The sequence below is a fragment of the Argiope bruennichi genome, chromosome 2 (genome assembly GCF_947563725.1).
Source record: "Argiope bruennichi chromosome 2, qqArgBrue1.1, whole genome shotgun sequence".
In the NCBI taxonomy this organism is placed as follows: Eukaryota; Metazoa; Arthropoda; class Arachnida; order Araneae; family Araneidae; genus Argiope; species Argiope bruennichi.
In genome coordinates, this window is record NC_079152.1 from 101,601,560 (window position 1) to 101,625,597 (window position 24,038).

At 27.7% G+C, this 24,038-nt stretch overlaps 1 protein-coding gene across 1 annotated transcript in view; it reads left to right on the top strand.

The window, feature by feature from the left end:
• Nucleotides 1–3,757: 3,757 nt before the first annotated feature.
• Nucleotides 3,758–24,038, top strand: part of LOC129961849 (ras-related protein Rap-1-like) — a 31,666-nt gene continuing 11,385 nt past the window's right edge. The window contains exon 1 of the mRNA XM_056075440.1: nucleotides 3,758–3,865. The gene's annotated coding sequence lies outside the window, so the exon portion shown is untranslated. The remainder of the gene's footprint in view (nucleotides 3,866–24,038) is intronic.

Below are 24,038 nucleotides of genomic sequence, written 5' to 3' on the forward strand. Positions count from 1 at the left end.
ATTGGTCCATCATAACAGATTATCGCTTACAATATCGACGTAAACAACGAATGTTTGGCAGAACAGAGTATCAAACGCTAACAGAACGGCAACAAGGAAGTAGACTAGAATTTCATTTCACATATTCATTTTCTATACGTGAAATATTGAACATCCTTTTTGTTTTACATAAAATAATCAGCTAAATTTATTTAACTCGTTAATAATTTTTAAAAGTGAAAGAAACTAGTATTATATGAACTTTTACTTTTTTTCAATTCTAATAAGGAATCAATTGATCGTCATTCAAGGATGCAAAACGGCACATAAATGAAAAGGCTTTTAATCGAAATTTTAATGAATTACTATGATTCTTATAAATTAAGTTCTGCCTTTTCAAATTTGTCTAAAAGTAATAATTTTTAAGATTTTCATTTGATAGTTTCCTATATTACTTGATACCCTTAAAAATAATAAATAGAGTAATACTACTGGGGGTACTGGATCAGGGGTGATCGTTCTCTGATTCAGGTCTAAATTACGTACTGTGGTTGAGTGAATGAAATGCGTGAATAAAGTCCGCCCCGTAAAAAGGATCGTGACGTGTGTGTAGCTAAGTCGTTCTCTTGGCCCCAGATGGCGCTACTATAGAAACAAGAGGCGCTCCTTCTCAGGCTTAAATCGGCTGTTCTCGAACAGCGGGCTTGCCCATGGCAAGTGCCATAAGAAACAACAACAACAAAAATAATAAATAAATTTTAAGATGAAACATTTATCACAAAAGAGAGAAACTTCATACGCTTATTGTAAATCTTTACAACTAGTTACGCATACATAAATTTCAACTTTAACTTACTATAAAAGTGCTTTACGCTCTCAACATATTTTAGATTTATTTAAAAAAAAAACGACGATACTTGGGTACTCAAAATGTGGTGTTCAAGGCAAAATAATTAAAGAATCGCTTGTAAAACAGGCCAGTCTAAGAAAACGATCTTCCTCTTTTAGTACAAAGGTAGGCAATAAATACACATACATTTCAATACAGCGAAAAGCAGATAAACAGTCTTCTCTGTAGCAAAATTTGTTATCCATTTCCAATCTAAATATAAATCTATACTCCAAATTTGTCGTGTTTAACTCGTTTATTTCCAAGCGCTCAGACATATTCAAACCCTTTTTTTTTTTAAGGTATCGAGTGTGACCACAATGTGACTAAGGATTGCGAAGAAACTTGAAAACACAGTTCGAATCGTTTTCTTCTAAAATATTGGAACCAAATTTTGATACAAATCTATCATTTGAATGTTAAAATTATACCCCAAATTTCATTTATCTTGTCTGTTGTATTTTCTTTTTGTTTGCTGCTCCTCACGAAAAGATAGATAGTTAATTCTTTGGTGAATTTATTCCCAAATTTCGATACAAATCATTAATACGAGTGATAAAACTTTAAGCAAAATTTCATTATCCCAGCTTGTTGTGTTTGTCATTTACTGCATTTATATCCGCATGACTATATGAACAAAAGTAACAGAATACATTTTACATTTGAATTTACCAATATTTTTACCAAATTTTTTCAAAAAAATTGAGCCCTTAAACTTTGATTATGAAAAGAATATACTTGAATTCACATTTTTAATATGAAGATTCAGTCGGAGGTGAATTTAGAGGAATGATCAGAAAGTAATGAAGCATAAATTGATTTGGTCTCCCCCTAATATTGTAATTTGAAACTTTCAGTTTTTTTTTCTAAGAACAGTATTTAAACATATTTTTTGTAAAAATGACACAAAAAAGAGTATTCGAGAAAAAAACATCAAGTATCTTTTTAAATCCAAATTTTTTCCCATGTTTTTTTTTACTTATAACATATAAAACTTTCATATAAGCTATATGAAACTTATATTACGTTAAAATTAAAAGTAAATACGTTTCATAATCTTTAACTGTGCTTGCACTAAGCATAGCATTTTTTCTCTCTCATAATTCGATATCCAAGTATATTAAGTGATTTATATAAATTTACAATTTAATAACATTGAGATTCCGAAAGATATTATCTTGCTCTCTTAATGAACTAAGTAACTAAAGAATCGTAAAATTATAATTTTGTGGCAATTCCACAAAATTTTATTTTTTAAGCTCTAATAATCGATTATTGTAGTGAATTGTATAACAGTTGGAAATGTATTAAATTGTCTGGCATGCTTATAAATTAAATGACTAATTTAATTGCAGTAAGCCGTCATAAAAATTATAAATTTTATTACATTATTTGCACAGTCATCATAAGTGTAACATTACGTACTTGATATACCCTATGTAATTAAAAGCATGTGTTTATCTTAATGTTTAATTCACCTTCAAAATCAAAACATACGTTAATTTCTCCCAATAAAGGAATCTCAAAGAATACTGTAGAATGGATTACGATCTCAGCCATTATATCCATCAGTAACTGAGTTTGTAAGTTTTCTTTCTTTTTTGAGAAAAAATCGCAATTTCTTCAAAAATATCTTAGAAACTTGTGGATATACTTCCTCCGTTGCATAGCAGCTCTTATTTTATGGAAAAAGTATTTTCATGAAATGAGAGCTCTCAATCCCCACCACATATTAGCAATTGATCCGTTTGTAAGGTAAGCAACATTGAAAAATAATTAAAATTCATGATTATCAAATCAATAATAATTTTGGCAATGGAATTTAAGATTTGACTTCATTGGCCTTTCCCTAAAGGTTCCCGGATGCTTTCATTATACTTCAAATTTAGATAATGTTGCAATTCTGATACTAGCGCAAATAATGAGAATAACATAATAAAATTTATTTTTATTTATGATGCCTAAATAACCGAAATTCAGCCTTCTATTTTTCACTGTTAGTCATAAGCAGCAGGTGTTTTAAGTGGTAAAAGAAATCTGAAACTCGAAAATGTTTTATATGGTCATTATAATCATGATTTCAAACACAGATTCCTGAGTAATTATTAAAATAAATTTCTAAGAATTAATTAAATTAATTAAAACTCTGGAAAACATAAATATATTATACATATACAACTCATTTAGTATATGAATCCAAAAAAAATTTTACTACATTTTTTTTTATTATGGTATTGCCAATTTAACTTCTCAAAAATCCATTTTTTTCTAATCATGATATATAAAAAAAAAAATTTAGGATTGAAATAGGTTTATAAAAAGTTATTCATTTAGCTTATCAGATGGACTTTTTTGATTGATTAATTAATTTGGTTAATTAATAACTAAGCAGCAAAACAAAGCACGCCATTTTGTGTGAGATAAGGAACTGAATCATTCAAGCTTCAGTCTTATTGAAAATTATGTCAGTACTTATTCCAACTTACATAACTTCATACAAAAATTAATGAATTTGGCAGGAATCCTACTTCCCAAGGTTCTAGAAAGGGTTAAATGATTAAATTGCACACCTTATTTTATAAGTAAGTAAGGTCAGGGATTATTTTCTTTAATTTTGATGATTAAATGCATTCTCTTTGTATACAAATCAGTAAAAAAATCTTTTTGTATATGTTTCTTCACCGTTTGTGAATTGATAAATTAATAATCAAAGAAATCCTTGGTAAAGAGAAAGGAGCTCTCGAATCTCCTTTCTCCTCTTTAGGATGGGAAGAGACGACACCTGTTAGAGCGCAGGAGCTGTATTCTTCCGCGCACTTTGCTTCCTGATTGGTTCCCCATCCTGCCGTCGAGTTCGGTATTTAAGCGTGTTTTCTGAGCTTTGATATTAAAACGGAAAGCGGTGTTGGTCGGAGAAGTTCAACTAACAGAAGAAGCGTATCCTTGCAATATAAAGCGTCTTTGCACCATCTTTTAAAGCGCCACTTAATTGACGAGGTAAAGTGTTTAATTTTTTAATCAAATTGCTTAGTTAGAAAATATTTTAGTGGTGCACTCAAATATATTTAATTGTTTTTATCGCATATAATGGAAATTTTACAAATAATAATAATATTTATAAACATTAAGTATTTTTTTAAAAAGCACTGAATTGTTTTAGTAGCATATAAGTAAAATAACGCAATTTTTTCAAATACTGATATTAATATAAATGGACCTTAACTAATAATACGATGAAACTTATTTAATAGCATTTAGCAAAAATATTGTGTATTCGTTATGATGCACTTATTTAAATGAATATAAATTTTGCATTCAATAATATTGAAAAAAAATTGAAATATTTTTTTTAATAATTTAGATTAATTATTTTGAAATAATCATAAAAATAGTAATTAAATTATTTAATTTAATTTAAGAATTTAATTTCATTGCATAGAAAATTCGTACAATGATTTCCAGATGTGAAAATAATTTTTAAAAAAAGGATCATTCTGCAGCAAAAAAAATGCAAATTATGCTGAAATTTTTAAATATCAAATATGTGTTCAATGCATTATTAAAAGTAACTAATTTTAAAGGATTGAATTTAAATTTAAAATTCAATTTTCATTTAATAAACTGTTTGACTAAGACTGTTTGAAATAGAACATGCTTTTCATAACGAATAAATATATTTAAATTAATAATTAAAGAATTTAATAACAGAAAATATGTTAAATATTTATTACATGTTGTTAATAACTTCTATATGAAAGTGCTCTTAAAATCATTGGATAATCTGCATGAATATAAACTCTTTATCAAAGTGTTCAATAAAGTAAACCCATTTTCTCTTTTAAGCTTAAAAAGAGATGTAAATTTTATATCATTAGAAAATTTTAAACATTTTTTACTAGTTTGGTTCATATAATTTTAATACTGTTTAACCGAAATAATGCGTATTATAAGCTATTATCGTGATGCTCTATTCAATTGCAGATATATATTCACGGTTAACGGGGTTTATCTGTTATTATTAATAATAATAGTAAAAATTATTAATCGATTTATCACATTGACAGGTTATTATAAGTATTAGATGCATTTATTATTAATACTCACTTTGATTAATATTATTAATAATATTCGGTTATTCATATTGGCTGTAATGTATATATAGTTTAAGAATTTTATTTAACCTTCCATTGGGCGCAACTAATCTGTGAGATGAAGTCACGAAAAAAGTGTTTTGGAACAATTTCATGATTTGTTCAAATTTATCAATAAAAACAGCAAAGAAAAATTAAAATGTTATCTAAAAGCCTAAATATACTCAAATGTAAGTGAAAAGTTCTTTTTAATATGTTTTTTTAACATACATTCAAAAATTGCATTAATTGAGTACATTAATCTCTTAGATGAATTGCGCCGATCGTATTAGGATTTGCATTGCGCCCGACGGAAGGTTAAAAACTTTTCAACTAAAAAAAAAAAAATTGTGTTATGAATTTGATTTATAATTTAAAGGATTTAAAAAAACGCTAAAAAAATCGAATCTATAGAATATAGATGATTATGCATATACTAACCTCTTGAGTTATATTTTGACTTGGGATAAAAACATATAACAGCAATTTTCTTGCTTTATGTTACATGGTTAACCGTGCAAAGCAAATCAATATATTTACTCCCAGATATCGGACCAAATAAAAGAGAAATGCGGTAGGAGAAGTTGAAACTTCGGGAAGAGGGAGGATGCGTTAAAGAATATAAATATAGTAGCCTATTTTGAGCAGAAAAGCAACGCAAACGCAGCAACTTTTAAACAAAAAAAAAACTTATATTCTATATTTTATCCACATTTTAATATTTCCATAACAATTTTGATTGTATTAAGATGATGGGTTAAAATGTTTGAATAAGAGAGATAAAAATATTTATGCATAAATTGACAGATAAAAATTATCTCTCGTTTGCCATGGTAATACTTTATATGCTCTAATATTATTAAAAACAAATAATGGAGATTGTTGAATTTCCATGAAAAAATTTTTATATCATGAAACTTTTGCCAACTATAATTTTTCATATCAGATGTTTTGATTAATTTTTTTCATAATTTGTTAACGAAATCATTCCGGCGAGGGTTGTGGTACTTTTATTCTTAGCTGGTTCGTTGTGGTTTAATATTAAACAACAAATTATTAAAATTGAAATATTCATTATAAACAATTCCTAAGTGCAAACCAAATATATTCTTTTTGCTCGGAAGTCTAAAGAAAAAAAATTCATTTATCTTTATAATTTCCATATTTAATTTCACAAGAAACTATGATAACGAAAGAGATAAGAATAGAAAATAACTAGTAAAAACTTCCAACGAACGCATGCTAAGGTTAAGAAATAGTCGAAATTCGGTTTGATAATAACCTATTTTCTAAATGATTGTAGATATCGAAAAACTTTATGTGCAAAGGTTTTTCATTTTGCAATGAAGCAGTAATTTACCATATTCGCATTAATATTCGATCTTCAGTAATAAGGGAAATAGTGAAGGAATGCAAAAGTTTCCACTTTTTATCAATTGGAGGATTCATCTACGAATTAGATTAGGTTCTTCAGCTAGATGATTCATCTATGAGTTAGACTGACATTTGTATATAAATTTATATATCTTTAAACGGAGGTGAGGTATTATGAGCTTTCGGAAACATAATCGAACAAATAATGCAAAAATGTTTTGGAAAAGCTGGTGGGATCGATGAGAAACAATGCAATTAATAGTCTGCCTATAAGAAATCTAGCTGAAATTAATATTTTACTTTGCTAAATTTGGTAATGTTGTATCGGAAAGATTTATACAAAAGGCGTTGTACTTTTGAAAAAATAAATAAAATAAAAATATATGTATGTTGTTTCATCATACTGAGTGAGATAAATATTATTTATTACAATGATTTTTAGAGACCGGATTCGAAGAGACACATTTTTATTAAATGCATTAATTTATTTTTATAGTTTTTGATTAAATTACGATTATATTGTTAAGTTATATTCCATTACGATCACGATTATAACAACAAGACTGGAAGAAAATCATTTCCCTTACAACGATGATAATTTACAGTATAATTGAGCATGTTCTCGCTTCTTCTGTTAGTATAGTAATCATGCTTGTCTGTTTAACAGCTTTACCAGTATTGGCCGATCATTCCTCATATATGCATGCAGATAACACAGGAAACACTGCTAATGGAATTGATTTCGGTCAGCCTACAATTCCTATATTTCTTTTTTGTTGAGGTTCAGTTAGTCAAATTCACCGTAACGCTTCAAATCAGGAGAATAATTTTGTTCGCTTATTAATTTGCATTTTAAAAAAAGTTTATAGTTTAAATTAAAGCGATAAAACTAATTTCAGTTACGCTTGATATAAATAAATATCTTTACATGGTCTAAGAAAGACAACATTTTATTTTATTCATTCAAATTAAAAGGAACAAACAGAACTCTACTTACAAAATATTCAGATTAATTCAGAATATTTCACTTAGATTTCTTTATAAAATATTTTTAAAAATAATAAATGCCTTGCGAAAATTTATATAAGAAAAAACTATAATTCAAAAATTTCCTATTCTATCATTTTGATTTCGTTCTTAATAGTTAGCATTGTACCTTAGAGAAGGGGGGGGGAACCACTGTGTGCTTCTACTGTAATTCCATTACATCACCGGGAAGTGAACAAACTTCATGCGTCAGATACTTCTAAACATCGATATTTATTCAGTTACTCACTGAACATATTTAATTTCCAACAGCTGTTCCTGTTTCTGCTTGCATACCTGAATTTCTCTCCTATTTTCTCATAGATTTGAAAAATGCTAATTTTTTTTCCATTCATTTTTAGTTCCACACATACGGAGTATGAAAAGAAAAAGTGTTGTAATCGTTAAAAAATATTCAAACTCGATATTTCCGCAAAAATCCACATTTCAGACCTCTCAAAGTTTTTAAAAATACATTCTCATTTAATTATATTTATCTATTTGTTCTTGTGTGCTCAAAATTTCTTTGAGCTAGATGGATGAAATTTGGTTTTTGAATTTTACACCAAACCTTCTTTCTGACACATTTTGAAAGAAATCCTTTCAGAAAAAGTCTGTCTGGCGATACAAGTGAACGTGATAAATGCATAATGTAATAAGAAAGGCACACATACTTTATATCAAAAATTGCGAACCATCTGGGGTCTGTCGGAACACACTTTCGCGAGCATATGAACATGATAACTTGAAAACGAGACAATTTAAGATAAAAGAAATTTAATACACAAAGCACAAAACTCTTAAAATGAAACTCCGAGCATTCTTTGCGCTTTGCTCAAGATCCTCAATTTTATGCATAGAGACGATACCTTTAATCGAAAGTTAGCAAGAAAGTTTCGGAGAGACTGTTCCCATTTATTTGATTCCAATTATGCCTAATGTTAAACTTTTTACCAAACACAAAAAAAAACAGCTCAATTACGTCATGAATCAATTTTCAAAAACTGCAAAAACAGAAAAATATTTTTAGTTTGAGTCGTATTTTTGGAATCCCACTCAAGAGCATGTTTGTTGCATAATAGTAAATAATTGGTAAAAATTTCAGATCAATATTTGCATTATTTTTTTTAAAAAATACGACTTTGTTTAAGAAAGCAGGGTCGTCGAATAATGGCTGTACGTACTTTTCAGTCAATCAGAAATCGTGGACCAAAATATTAACGTATTTTAAAAATGATGTTCTTCCATTTCAAGTGATATTATATTAATCGATTTCAAAAAAAATTGTGAAAACTAAATTTCAAAAGCAAAATAAAAGTATTTTAGCATTTAAAGACTTAAAAATTAACTAGTAGTGTAAGCGAGTATAATGGTTATCGAAAAATTCGTTCAATTTTCACAATTGAGACAAACTGTTAATAGAGGTTTGATTGATTTGTATATGTTTGTATTGAGCGATTGTATGAAGAAAAGTTTTATATCTACATGGAAGAAGCTTTGGCCGGATAACGTTGTCGAACGCAACTCCGAGGAACTTGTGCAAGTGTCTGTCGAACCTTAATCGACCATATTGTGTTTCTGACGAACATAATGGAGCTAGATGTAGATAGTAATAGACAGACATAGATAGTAGTAGATGTAGATAACTTTTGTGCAATGATGTATTTCAAAGTTATGGCGGGAAAATGTAAAAACATTCTACCATCATTTCACGAATTTTTTTAATAGGACAATTAATCCCTATTAAAAAAGGCTAATTTGGCTAAAGGCTAATCCCTAGGCGAATTTGATTTTGTCAAGTAATGCGGAATGGTTAAAGAGATGGACAAATGACATTCAGTTTCATGTATATAAAGGCATCAAAAAATTTAAAAAAAAGAGATTATTATAAATTTTCCAATTATTGCAAATGTGACTCTTTAATATCGTCAGTAGATGTTTCTCAGGTTCACGGTTGCAGATTCGATTCCAGAATTGTCACAAACTGTACAAATGCTTTGCGTACTGGCCTTTTTTATTGTATTATAAGTTGAATGCCGTTTCTTTAAAAAGAGGAATTTAGAAATCCAGCGCATGTTTCATGCTCAACTTGTCATTGTGGTTTAGAACTAAGAATTCCGTCCCAAAATAGCTCTCATGCAAATTTATAAAGAAATAAATTCATCCACAATCTTTACTTACATTGGTGAGATATGTGACAGAGAGAATTATTGCCCATCTTTCATTTGAGGTCTAGAAGGAACTCTATATATAAAAAGAAAAAAATCTGGAAATATAAGCGTAAGCTATCCCAAAAGATATGTAAATGGTGAACATATTCCTCTGAAATGCCATCAGGTGAACCGTATATAATGCACATTTATATTTCTCCTCTCTGTGTAACCATAGCAACATGTCAAATGTGTTTTATCCACTCTACAATCATGAACCGTATAAATAACGTGTGCTGGCTTCTGAACATATGACTTCGCGAAATTTTATGTAGAAATTTAAAACTACATTACAAGTACATTTGACGGTAGTGCAGAAATAGTACGTGGTTATTGAAGATAAGGTGCGGAGTATGATGAAATCTCTCTTTTCCAAGAACTTCAGTGTGTTTTCAAAGAAGTATTTCAGAAAAATAAATTCACTAAATACCAACAAAAGATGTGTTCTGTGTATCAAGGACCAATATGCCGACATGAAAAATAAATGTAATGATACTGACACTACTAGCAAATATTTATCGTGAATTAATCATCAAACAAATAAAGGGTATCCCAAAATTAAAGCAAGATTTGAATATTGCCACCATTCATTCAGTAAAGTGTTGGCGAACCCTATTTTTTTTAAAAAAATCATTTGCCAGCTGATAGCTTAGGGTTAGTAAAAAAAAAGGGAGCGTTACACGATATCACAATGTATTAACGAAAGATTTGAAATAAACAAAAAACACAGGGGTTTTTTCTTTTAAGTTGTTATATTTCTATTGAATCATAAAGTACACAGAATACGTTATGTATGGCATTGCACATAGGGCAAATTGCCTCCACGGCTTTGCTGTCACATACGCACTCTTTTGTCGAAATTTCCCATGACCATTTTGCATAAATGTGGCTAAATTTCGTTGATGCAGCGTTGAATTTCATCATTCCATGCACGCTTGCATTTAGGCTTGTTATCATAGGCCTTTGACTTCAAATAACCCCTTAAAAAGAAATTCGATGGTGCTAAATTACACGATCTAGAGGGTGAATTGTCAAACTTTTGAACTGTGGCAGCCAGACTTTCATTATTTTTAAAATATTGTTCAACAATGAAAACACTCTGTTCTAACGCATTACGTTCCATTTTTACTAGCCGTAAACTATTAGATGTCGGACGGTTTTTAATAGGGTTGCCAACACTTTACTGCACGAATAATGGCAAATTCAAGTCTCTCCTTAATTTTGGGACGCCATTTAAAAATAATCAATTTTTTCCTGTCATCTCTACTATTAATGAAGACGAATGTGTATATCTGCGCGTGTACGTTGGCGCTCTTCAGTACAAATCTTTAGATTAATAACAACCAAATTGCGTACAGATATGCTTTGGAATGCGGGAATGAGCACATCGGAGCGATTTTTCGGAAATTTCATTTAAAAACTAAACTAATTTTTTAATTTTTCTGCTATTACCCCTAAAATTATTATTGTGCAAAAGTGGTTTTTACATAATTTTAAAATTTAAATAAAAGCTGTATTTTTAATGATAACAAATATAATAGGCTAGCAAATTTTTCTTTAATTTTGACAGTTTAAAAAAATCCGTAATTTCATTATTGAACTAAAATGCAAACTTTCATAATCTCATCAAATACTTCATTGCATGATTCATCACATGATTTTATTGCTGAAAACTCAGAAAGAATAATTATCTGTAATATCTGGGAGAAAGAATAAGGAAGTGCAGCTACAGTACCGCGAAATTTAGAAGATAGGTGAAACGCGCATTTACGATTTTAATAACAAATGACGTCACTGATTCCATTAGGAATAAAGAATATTCAAATAACATGACTTTAATGACTGCTATCATTTAATAATTAAAACTTGTTTTGGGAATAATTATGAACATCAAGCTATGCATAAGAAAGCATAATCACTATTCCTGGTGAACTAGCTGGTCGTCAAAGACGGCTAGTATATTTTATATCCAATGCTGTATTTCACCTTTCACTCTGTTTTAAACCAAATTTATTAGAGAGACTGAATATTTTCTTTGCAAGAAGGTTTAAAAATACCTTCATTTTTTTTTCTAGAAAAAATTTACTAATATTATTTTTTACAATATCTCCTAGCTATTTCCGAATAATTATATTAAATATACCTGCATAATTACATATAATCAAAAATTCAATGAATGCTAGAAAAGTCCTGTCATATTTTGTCTAGATTTCGTGAAAGTAACTATGAAATACCCAGAAAAAAATGAAACCCGGAAACTACAGATTAATCAAAAGAAAATCTGAATGAGACATAAGGAGAATATCAAGTACATGAAAGCTTCAGTACCATTTCACTCTCTGCAGAAACGACTTACGTGACTTGGTTGCAATGATTGCACTAACACAACTTCATAATCCTTAAATCTGTCTTATTTCGAGTGCTAACGTAGGAAAATAAGACATAAACATTTATTTGATGAAATAATTGAAAACCAAAAACTATCAGCTATTGTTATGCCAACTAACATCTGCAAGGAGGGTTTTTTCATCGAAGAAAATGAATAAATTTTTAGCTTAAATTTTATTAGCTACATTCTTTTCCAGAAGTTCACAGTGTTCTTATTCCTAAGTAGCATGTGTGTGTGTGTTGGCCTTTTGAAGGCCAATTTATTACTGTACTATTTTTAGTTGAATTGTTATTAAATGTTTTCAAAAAATTAATGCAAACGATTTTGAAATAAGAAAATATATAGGCACTCCTTTTCTAAGTAGCCTTGTAAGATTTTGAACTACTCTACTACTAATTTTTTAAAATTTATATTCCATTTAACACATAAATTTTTATGTTAATGTATTTTTTTAAAGAAGTGATTTAACGATGCCTGAAAGCAAGCATAAATTAGTCATTCAAACGAATGCAAGAATAGTAAAGCTTTTGCCAGCAAACGAAACAGGTGTTTGATGACAGCTGCAGCTTCAGCCTGTGAGGAGATGAAGCGATAACATTACAAGTAGTGATTCGGGAATTTTTAATTTACTGTTTCAAAACGTTCACTAAACTCTTCCTTATACTTAGCAAGATTCGCTGTATTAATATAACAAATAATAATAACTTATGAGATTAATAAGCTATCGATGGTTTTTAAAAATCGTCTCTTTCAACAGATATTTCAATTTTAATTTTTAAAAAACATTTTAGACAGTTAAAGGATTTTGCATATTGTAATATTTTATACAAAAGGAAATTTTACGTTAAAAATATTACACATGAAATCTTGAGCAACACCATATATATCAACTAGTTGAAAATAAAAAGCGAAAAAAGTCATAAAAACCAGATCATCCACGGATGGAATTTGCCCAAAATTCAATGCGCAATAATATTTCTGATGCTAAAACTATGCATCAACTTTCATCCTCCTTGTCCTTTGCATTTCTAATTTATCGTATTTTTATACATATGGACAGACAAATATTCTTTAGATTTCAAAAATTCACATAATTCTACAAATTTAGCATTAGGATCATATACTAAATTTCAACCATTTAGATTGTTTTTAATTGCTTCGATAAAGTAATTGTTAATATAACTAATTTAATACCCTTCATGCTACTAAATGGTACTTTTTCACAGAATAGATTATTTTAGAAATAATGAGGAACTATTCAAAAGTCGCATATGAGGTGGATATATTTTTATTCATTGTTTATTTGTCAGGAAATTAATGAATCTCAAAGATAAAATCTTTAATAACTAATTATAAAATTAAAAATCTCAAATCTCAATTGGTTAATAAAATCTTTAAAAAATTAATTATAATTGGTAATAATAGTTCTTAAAATATCTTATTTAATAATATCATTCGTTATTAATTGTTTGTAAACAAAATTCCACCATCAGATCATTCTAGTGCCACAGCAATTTAATTGTAATTTGTGAACAAATGTTCTAGAAATTTTAAAAATTCCACAGATTAAAGCTATGCTAAAACAGGCTTTCAATAATTAAATACATTTCAACCCTTGGTGAATAGAAAAATTTAATAAGTAACTTCTTGAACAATTTCGAGCATGAAATATTCATTAATTTTTACACACGCTGTATGTAGAAGCAGCGTATCATATAATTTTCTATTAACTTTTTTTTCCCTGTCGCCAAAAGATTTCTTCGAAAAGAGGAGAATGCATACACAGATTTTGGATAAATATGTTGGCAAGCAGGTGCAAAAAACACGAGCTTCCAGAGTGACGTTCTACGAATTAATTCCTATGCAGGAATGATTTCGAAAAACTGATGTTTACACCTTGAAGAAATACATTCAGTGAGGAAATAGAAACTGCGCATATTATGGTGGAATAAATTTGTTTCTCGGTTTTTAAAATGAGTAAACAAAAAAAAAATCACTTTCTAAAAATGCAGTTTTTTTAAAAGAATTCAAGCGAAAGGTGTGAGTCATGTAACGGAATTATTAATGAGTGAAAGTCCACAAACTGAAAATCTTTAAAACATGGAAAAATTTGAAAACATATTTTATTTTTTAGAGTTTGTCTTTATTAGCTTTATTGAAAACAGAAACTTCTTTTAAACAGAAGGTGTTTCCGCATTTTTTTAAACAAAATGCAATGAAGCGATTATTATTTTAAAGAATTGAATATCAATCCTGCTTTAATATGTTCCATTTCTTTCTATTTTATTCCAGTAAGACATAAATCATCAGAACATAGAATTTTAAAAATACAATTTTTTCCTGAAATTGAATATAAATACAACTTATGTGATTTTTATATAATTGCATACTTTTAATGTTATATATACGTAATAATGGTATATATTACATACGTTCTTAAAGTAAATAACTCCAGAATAGGAACATCACTAATTCAGTCCTTACATAGGAATACATTTGGTCTAAGATTAGCCGCTTTTAAAAGTGTTGATTCTTTTAATAAACACAAAAACTAAATAAGAGTAATTTTTATCTGTAGAAATCCTTTTAAATACATTTAAAAAACATAAATAATCAATTTCAAATGTGTAATATGATAATACTACTATGTGATTTCAACTATTCCTGAATAAACTCGATTTTAATAAAATAAATGTTATAATTCAATGGATAATATATTCATAAATAGGTTCATTTATTATTACTGAATTATTTCATTTATTATTAATATATATAGTAGCAAATTAATATTATTCATAACTAGAATCATAAATAAATGATGTGGGACCGAATATCTAGCCGAATTCAGAAGTCATAGGCTCACGATAAAATAGAAAGTGGTATCTTCTATTAGTCAGGGATATTCTGTTAGTTAAGCATCAACTGTAGTTCAAGATAAAGGATAAGCATTTTCTATTAGACAAAGATATCTTGAAACATCTAGATATCACTTAATATAGAAATTTGCTTCATTTTCTGAGGGGAAATTATAACCTGTTGGTCTTTCGGGGGAAACTGGTTTACATTTGCATTTCATCCGTGACCAAGTCAGAATAATCACCTGCAGCCATTTCAATTATAGTAAATAAATCATCCTTACCTAATTTTACATGCGATTTTCTGGGAGAATAAAAGTATCGCGAAAACACTGACAATCCGTGTATATCATTCATTCTTCCAATATGAATAAACAAAAATGTTTTTGAGAAAAAAAATCTTAAATAATTTATTGAAATTTTATTCATTTATTTGCATTTTCCTTAAATTTCTTTTTTTTTTATTCAATAAGTAAAAGAACTCGCAAAGAGTTGCTCGTGATATGATAAATGTCAGCGAAATCGAAATCGCAACATTAAAAAAAACTATGAAAAGGAAACAAAAATAAACAAAATTGATTTTGCACATTTATTTTCGTTTGTGACTATTATATTTTCTGGAGAACTTCAGATGTTAGAAATTTTCTGCTAAAATAATTGAAATAACTTAAAATGAAAACAGCTAAAAATAAGAGAACGAAGTTAGACAATTTTCTGCAAACGGGTTATTAAAGAAATAGATTTGATTTAGGAAGGTTGATAGGTTTAAACAATATGTTGAAAGTTTAGTTACTAAATTACTGATTTCATTATCATTTTACTTATAATAGGAATAAACAAATATATTTTGAGGAAAATAATCTTGTTTTCTAAAGATTATTCATTATCATCATTAATTTTTCTTTAAATTATGCCAAATCACATTAGTAATTTTATTAATGCTTTATTAATATGAATCCCCGTAAATGAAAGAAAAATTAATGGAAATTCAATTATTTTTAATATGCTAAGCTTTCGTATTTTTGAGCATCGACTGAGAGAAGTTTTAAAAGCCTTGATAATAAACATTTTAAATCAATTATTTTATCTCTCTGTTTGAACATTTTAATGGAATTTTGTTTCAGCGTTTTGAGAAAGAAAAAAATAGCATGCAAATTTTGCAAACGGTCATGCATAACAGCTTGCATTTTTCCTTTACATCGAGACAATAATGAATCTTTTTTTATTATTATTTCACCATTGCGTTATTTTAAATACTATGTAATAATGCAAGTTGTGCGAATTTTGGAGCTCAATTTTATCAGTCCACTTTTGATTTCTGAAAATTCTTTATTTAATTAAAAGCTAATTTTAGGTGCAATTGCTCATATTCGAAATAAATCTTTACGAAAGTAGTTAATTAACTGAAGCAATATTCATTAAGACACATAATTAATAATAAATTTTTAAAAAGTAGTCCCAAATATAAATGTTCATATATTTAATAATAAATATGTTCTATTCATAAATATTTATCTTAATAAATAATGTGAGTCATTTTAATTACTTTATTTTTTTTCTTGTCAAAAATACTTCATATAAATTTTTAAAGCTCTCTTTAGTTAATTAAGAACTTTATATTTCCGACGGAAATTGGAAAATAAGTGAACTGTTTATTCTATGATTGTTAAAATTCCTTAGAAAAGTTATAATATCACTAATACACGAGCATAATAAATCTTTGATAAGCCACCCATTTATGAAAACCCCATACAAGCAGTTAATCTTGCAGCCGTGTAACTGTATATCAATTAACAGTCTAACCGTTCTATCCAAATTCAAAGTACACTCAGATATCTGAAAAGAATGTTTACATGATAAACCGCCTTGGTCGGAGTACACTGGCACCAACATACCTGCATTTGCATCGTTTTCCACTATTAGGTCAATTTAATGTTAATAATGAAGTACCGAATTGGAGCCTTTGGCTATTTCATAGAGGCATACCGCATTAGAAAAATAAATTATTTTCTGCTTTTTTTTACTTTTTCATTTACGAAGTAGACAAAGAAAAAGTTTTGTAATCGTCAAAAAATTCGAAATAGAGATTTTGACAAATTTCTGCAAGTTGATGTAACAGCTGAAAATTTTGACTGGCATTTGTATATTTTTTGGCGCGTTCGAAATCGGTAGAAATTTTCAAAAATTCCATAAAAAGTTATTCGATGTGCGAAATTCACTTTCCTTTGTATTCATTAACGTATAAAGGCGTAAGATGCTCTTCAAAAAGGAAATGTAGAAAAAGGTAGCAGAAAAAAATGCTTTGATTGGAAGTGAGTTTTCAAATATTTTTAACATTAGTGATATTTTAAAAAGGCATTGAATTTCTTTATCTTTTTTTTCCTTAAGCTATTGTAAAATAATAAAAGTATAAGGCAATTACGAGTTTACAGTATTTACATTCACACTTTTAAATAACAAATGCTCACAAAGCTGGTAATTTTGTTCTTTGTATTTGGCTTATACTATTTTGAGTTGTAAAAATTTTAGATATCGTATAATTATTAAATATCTTTCTATGAAACCCAAATTAAAATTAATAATTTTTATCTTCATCCACTCATAAAAATTAAACTTGATTCCATAACAAAACATATGCGACTGTTTTTTTATTAACAATTATTGGTATGTAGTTTGGGCCTTAAATTGACAAAAATGTTTATTTTTTGCCATAACAGAGCAACATCTTTACAAACCAAATCTGAATCGGTGAAAATATGAACAAAATTATTTAAAATTCTGCCATTTTGAATTAATTTGTTCAAAATATAGATCTATATACTGAAAGCGAAAGCACCACTATATCAACCTTCATTAGTTCTAACTTGAATTAACACAGAAAAACGTTATTTGCTGTAATTTAAAATTTGATTACCCCGAATTTAGAATTGTGGTCTATTATTGTTTTTCTTTCAGTCGATTCATTTATGAAACAAGATTTCGATAGAAGATTTATCTTTAAACACAATAATCATCAGAATAAGAAGTTAAAAAAAAAGAGGGTAAAATCAGTTTATTTCTAAAAAGCATCATTTGACTTCTTTTCAGATATCAAAAGTTCATATCTCTCATTTTAGAAAATCTGTGCTTTTAACATGTAAACGATTCTCAATGACTGCATATTTATTCTTAATATATTCGGGACCAGATTTGTTTGATCAAAATTCCTGCTATGTCAATATTTAAAATATTCGCCCAAAAATTCAATTCAAAGTTTTCAAAAGTGACTCTTTGCATATTGTTTTGTTCTTTAATTTTCTTTAATATTGCAGAATCATGAAAGTGCCATTCATTTTATTCAAAAAAAAATAACTCTGAACCTGTCTAAATCAGTAAAATAGTATGGGGAACCGAGAAATTATTCTTTATTTCCTAAAGAACTTCCATCACTTTTGTAGCAGTCTATAAAGTATACTCATACACGGCAAAAATTCGATCTTTTTGCGAACGGATTATTTCCGCTTTTCATCTCGGAGAAGGCAAAATGAAAAATATGCGATGGAGTGCAAAATGAATTTTACACTTTCTATTTTTGAATTTTATGTTGAAAAAAAAGTGATGGTAGAATAGACGAAGTGAAACTGCCTATTTTTCTTACTTTCTTTCCCTGTATGTGATAGAATATCTTTGAGTGATATTCTAAGAAATTTTGATAGCCAATGCCACTATTTGATTTCATTTTGAAAAGATTCTTATTAATTTTTTTTTTTTTTACAATTTCGTAAGAATATATGCATAGGAAAATAGATGTGTGCAAATAGTACAGATAGAATATCTTTGAAATATAAAATAATAATACTTTAAACAAATTTTTGTCACGTACAATATTTGAATAATCATAAATGTAATGCAAATTAATGCGAGATTAATTATTCTAATTTCAACGTAGCATGTAAAAGTAATAGACATAAAAAATTATTATGATGCCAACTCAAATGTGGTAACCCTTTAATTCCAATACATTTTTCGATTTTTTTTTCAAGTATTAATTCATATTCTGCTTTATCGTTATAAGAATCAGTTTTTACAGTTTGATTAGTGATTCAAAAATCATTGAATCATTTTTAGAAAAAGCTGATTATTTTATGATTTTATAGCGGAAGGGTCATATTTACATATAATATATCCAATTAATTAAATAAAAGGCCAAAAATTTTAAAAATATTAAAACTAAAAAAAGCTATATTTATTAGTTTTCTAGCTTTTAGCATTATATCTCTACTTAAAATATAAATGAATGTCTATGCCTGTATGTGTGTATACACTTCTTATTTGATATAGAACCGTTTGACATAGAGCTACTATACATGGTACTTAAATACTTTAGAGGGTGGGAATGTACAGCTCGTAGAAATATTTTCAATTTTAATTAAATAAAATGTAAGCACACTTTTCGCGTTTTTTTAAACAATTTCTGAAAATATTACAGCACAAAATTAATTTTTACACCATTTTAAAATTTAAAAAAAATACCTTTTAGTGATACAAACCAATCTTATTAATCTTTTCTATTTTCTATTAATTTACGAAAATTATTTTAATTATATTTTCCGATAATATATTTCACTTAAAATAAAAATAAAATTGAAATTACACACGCATGTTACGCGTCCAAAAAAAATGTTTAGCCTTTATCAACATGTAGCTATTATGCCAAAGACATAAATTATTTCACTCTCACTAACTGCTGGAGTTCCAGAACCGTTTAATCGAAAATAATAAAATTTTGATATTTTCTGAATTATGATATTCAGAGCTTTCTAACTCAGTCAGATTTAGACGCAAAAAATTAACACTTGTTTTTATTTGAAAATTAGAGAGACAATAATGCTTTACTGAGAATGATTTATGTTACTAAAGGACAGTATAAAACTTAACCTTCACAATTTTTTTCAGTACATTTTTTAATTAAAGTAAAATTAAATATTATTATTCACGCCATTTAAATCCTTATGAAATTAAAACTGAAAATCATATTTTATAATAAATCAGAAAAATTTCTATTGAATAATCTTTTAAATTATTGCATAAATTATAAATCCTTATTCTCACTTTTCAAAAAATGAGAATGGTTTTGTTTCAGCAAAAAAAAGTGCATTATTGGAAGGTTAATTACTTACATTTCAAATTATTGTTCACATTTTATGGTGAGATAATAGAAAACTAAAGAAATGCACAGTACAATGAGCAAAACAGTGTACTGATATTTTTAAATAATATCAATTCCATGACTACAAAAATCTGAAGCTTAAAAATATTTTTCTGAAAAAATCATTAAGACCAATTTATAAAAATATTTAAATGAAAATTTTTGCGACCATCAATCCCAGTTAACCATCTGGTCGCCAAAGGCGGATAGTGTATTAGGATACCCACTGGGAATTTACCCTTTAAACTTTGGGGACTCAAATAAAAAATACTGTAATGTATATATTTGATTATAATATAGTTTTTTTTAATTATTATTATAATTACTCTTGCCGTTTCAATACCTGCTAATTAATACATTTTCCTGCGCTTTCTTTTTATTCATTTTAATAATATTTTTGAATACAAAATCTTTATAAATAATTAAATTAATTTGCATGGTTAAAAAAATTCAGAAATCGATTCCAAAAAATAATTGTTTGCGATCTCTAGTTAAAACTTTTTACAGCTTTGAAAGAATTTTTATTTCTAAAAAAATGTTACATTCTTTCATACATATTTCAAATTACTCAAATAAAATAAACAGTATCCTTTCAATATATTTTTCATAAATTAGTTTACTCTTTTATTCATTTCTTTAAACCTGACTCTTTAGAAGACTAAAAATATAAATATTTTTAAACTTTAATTATTACTAGGTTCTCCAATCTTTCTCTTAATTAATAAATATAATATTTAAATAAGATTTTTCTGTAAACTACGTTTGCCTTATTTTTTCTTTCAATAAATAACTTTTAAGTTTTCATCCTTTGAAATTCTTCATTTCTTTGAAACTGTTGCATATTTTTTTATCAACTCTATATTCAACTCTATATCTATTTATCAACTCTATCTCTCTTTTGCACTAATATTTATATTTAAATTTACATAATAGCAATTATTAGTAAGAGACGCTTTTTATATTTTTATAACGCTTGCTGATGAATTTGATCTTTTATACCCCGCTCCTTTTTAGAAAAGAGAAGAAAAAACTGTACAGATGCTTTGTTTTTATGTAGTCATTTGCATCTTCAAATGTATTTTTTAAATGATTTAATATATATATATATATATATATATATATATATATATATATATATATATATATATATATATATATATATATATATATATATATATATAATTTTGAAGCAAATAAATGACTATCTAATTATTTTTAAATTTCCGAGATTTTCCTGTTATTAGAGTTTTTAATCTCTATATATGAATCCGGATTTTATAAATGGTTATCATGTTTATGGGATCCTGTTCAATATAAACATTTTGTAAATCAAATATTCTATTGTTAGTGCGGCTTGGAAGTTTTGGGTCTGAGATATTGGTATATGTTTAAACTAGTCCTCGTCATTTGATCATGATTTAAAATTATGAACCCAACGCTATAAAAGAATTCGTATGGCTTCAAACCGTGAAAGTTTGATAGATTAATTAATATTAATAAAATGTTTCAGACCACATTGAAAGGCTTTAACCCTGGTCATCATTTTTTAATCTGTATGCATGATTTTTAAGGGTAATTCAATCACTCTTATTTTAAATTAAAACTATGGCTGCCTGGGTAATGTTTATAAAATGAAAAACATATGATTATTACTTCTATTTATCCTCGAAAATATTTTTAAGTATCATAATTTTCATTTACAAATTTAAAATTTCATAGAAAATCCTTTTTTGAAAATAATATAATTAGTGCAAATAATCTAGCCACTTTTCTGTATTTCTCAATAAATCAATTTTTGATAAATTTTATTTCAACTAAGAAAGGATTGAAGTGATAAAGAATACGACTTTTATATTTGTATAAAGAAAACTTATTCATTTTTACTTGAAATAATTCGAATGTAAATAAAACAAATACCATAAACATAAAAAAATGCATTAAAAATTCGCACGATCAAAAATTTTAAAATTATCGCTTAAAGGCATAATGAGGTAGCACAGAATATAAATTTAAATTTAAAAATTTCTTAAATTTTGTAAGAGGATGCATATACAACAATTATTAGTGGTTTTATTTTCCTATAACTATGTTTGTGTCTTAGGTAAAAGAAATAAATATTTTCTGAAGATTCATCATTTATTATTGAAGAAAATTAGAAATTCTAATAGATGCACTAATAAATTACGTCTCTTCAAATCAATAATTATACGGAAAAAAAGGATAAATTTACAAGATTTAAATAAGATAACTGCCGCTCTGAAAGAAAAGTAAACAGAGATTTCCTCATACACAGGGAAGATTATTGGAAGCTGAAGCTAATTTCTTTTCAAGATAAAAGATTTTTTTTTCTTGGTAAAAGTGGAACTAAAGCTGAAACCGCCAAATGGTAATATTAGTAACACTGGTCACGTTATTCTCATGTAATAATTATATATCAAAGTCATGTCAAAATCTTGTCGCTATTATTAATCGGAAATATTATGTAAAATGGTTTTAAATATTGCTAATACCTTCTTCTGAAATATACCTTTACATATGTTTAACATACAAAAAAATTAAAATACTGATTTAAAAGTAAAACAAAGATAAGTTAAATTTTATATCAGTGCGTGGGGAGGGGTGCGTGATTGCGAGTGTATATTGTGCGTGTAAGTGTATGTGTGTGTTGTGTGCATATATATATGTATGTCTGTATTGTGTGCATGTGTATATGTATGCGTGTATTGTGTGCGTGTGATGTGTATATGTGTTGTGTGCATGTGTTGTGTGCATGTGTTGTGTGCATGTGTTGTGTGCATGTGTTGTGTGCGTGTGCATGTGTGTGTGTGCATGTGTGTGTGTGTGTATGTGTTGTGTGCATGTGTTGTGTGTGCGTGTGTGTGTGTGTGTGTGTGTGTGTGTGTGTGTGTGTGTGTGTGTGTGTGTGTGTGTGTGTGTGTGTGTGTGTGTGTGTGTGTGTGTGTGTGTTGGAGCCACAAAAAGATTAATCATTATTATAAAAGACACTTTTCTCTAAAATCGAAGTCCTTTACAAATGGTAAAATGAACATTTCTACAAATCTGTATTTTTCAAAAATATAGCTTTGTTAGAGAAGAAAATACTTTTGTTGAACAAATGCTGAACTGAACAAATTAGTTAGCACAGAGCTTACAAAGTTTTCGAGTCTATTGTCACGTTTCAAATGTTGATTCGATATTTTTCTAAACCAGCTTGTTCAACTGTTTGTTGACATAAGCGGCTACGGTAAGTATAATAGTTTCAAAAATCCTCTTAATGCAGATGATGGCTTAGCCGCAGACGTAATTCACCTCAACTTATTTTGAAATACAAACATGTGACTCACATGAGTTGATTCTGTTTTATCGCAGACTGAAAACATTAAACGGCCATCTCTCTTTCACGTTTCACAGCAGCTGATGCACAAGCTTAAATAAACTGAGACGAGATGTAAACAAAATTCAACATCTTCGTAACATTATTTCGCATTTTTATTTGAGAATCGTAAATTAAAACCAATTACACTAAAGGTCGATTTGATTTAATAGCTGAAAAAAAATCTCCAAAATGTTCTCGCACTTTGTCCAATAAAGGTGTTATCCCAGAGGACACCTTGCATGTTATTGTTGTTGCTTGGCAAGGAGTACAATAGTCTCGAAATATTAACCTTTGACGTGAATTTAAAATTTTTATTGAATTTGTCGTGTAATCCTTGGTGAATTATTTGGCGATTACTCTCCAAGATGCGTTAATAGTATCCGAAAATAGAATTTGTATTTTAGATGTTTTTTATCTAAATGAATAAAGCCATAATTTGATTTAGAACTACAATTTTAGACACAAACTCTCTTACCAAATTTGATATATTTAAGCCATGGCGTTTTCGAACTATATAATCAAGCATTTTAAGGTTTAAAATGTGTAAGAAGCATTTGTTGATCAGATTAAATCATATACTTAAAAAGTGACCCGAACAGAAGTAGAAAACACAAAAACAAAT